The sequence below is a fragment of the Sinocyclocheilus rhinocerous genome, unplaced genomic scaffold (assembly GCF_001515625.1).
Source record: "Sinocyclocheilus rhinocerous isolate Xijiao unplaced genomic scaffold, SAMN03320098_v1.1 C35871792, whole genome shotgun sequence".
Lineage (NCBI taxonomy): Eukaryota > Metazoa > Chordata > Actinopteri > Cypriniformes > Cyprinidae > Sinocyclocheilus > Sinocyclocheilus rhinocerous.
This window is the reverse complement of record NW_015766225.1, coordinates 1-677: the sequence shown is the minus strand read 5'-3', so window position 1 is coordinate 677 and position 677 is coordinate 1. Positions and strand designations below refer to the sequence as shown.

At 32.8% G+C, this 677-nt stretch overlaps 1 long non-coding RNA gene across 1 annotated transcript; it reads right to left on the bottom strand.

Annotated features, from left to right (window-relative positions):
• Positions 1-229: 229 nt before the first annotated feature.
• On the bottom strand, positions 230-671 carry LOC107735205 (uncharacterized). The gene is made up of 2 exons (XR_001639328.1): positions 567-671; positions 230-455 (listed from the first exon to the last, which is right to left on the bottom strand). It is a non-coding gene; the product is annotated as an uncharacterized LOC107735205 (long non-coding RNA).
• Positions 672-677: the final 6 nt, after the last annotated feature.

Genomic DNA, 677 nt, shown 5'->3' with positions numbered 1-677 from the left:
AGTCATTGTGAACTCACTTTTGAAAGTACAAACTCATGCAGGAACCACACCTTTATGGGCTTTCTTGTTGGAAATATCTAAAACAATTTAAAACAATTAAATTGTTTAAAAACTGTTTATGCATAAAGCTACTAAAGTGGTCACACACGAAAGGAAACACCCAATCTCTTTTTATAGCGGACTTTAAAATTAATTGCTTGTACACAACCCACACCATGAATCAGCCATGTATTTTAAAATGAGAATTTATTGTAGCAGTTTCAAATCATTACATCACTGACTGACAGTATATTGCTGGCATGTTTCAGAGTTCCAAGGATAGCAAGCACATGGACATACTATACTACAAGTTACAATTATACTAGTTTTCTACGAAATAATTGGGTTTTTAAAATAAAGGTCAGTGGAGTTCATTCAAATCAATAGAAGTCAGTCTGGTCACATGAAGTAAATACCTAAAAAAAAAAAGAAAGAAAAAAGAAAAGAAAATGTGATTAATACAAAACAGATATTAAATAAGTGGTGCTTTCACAGTCTGAACTTTGTACCAGAAAAAAAAAGCCTACCTTACTCAACACTTTACTGCTTTCAGTCGCTAAGGTACCTGCAGAATATTAGTGAAGAGATTAGAACAGACATACTAAACTGGGGTTCGTTCTCACTTCTGAGCATTTTTT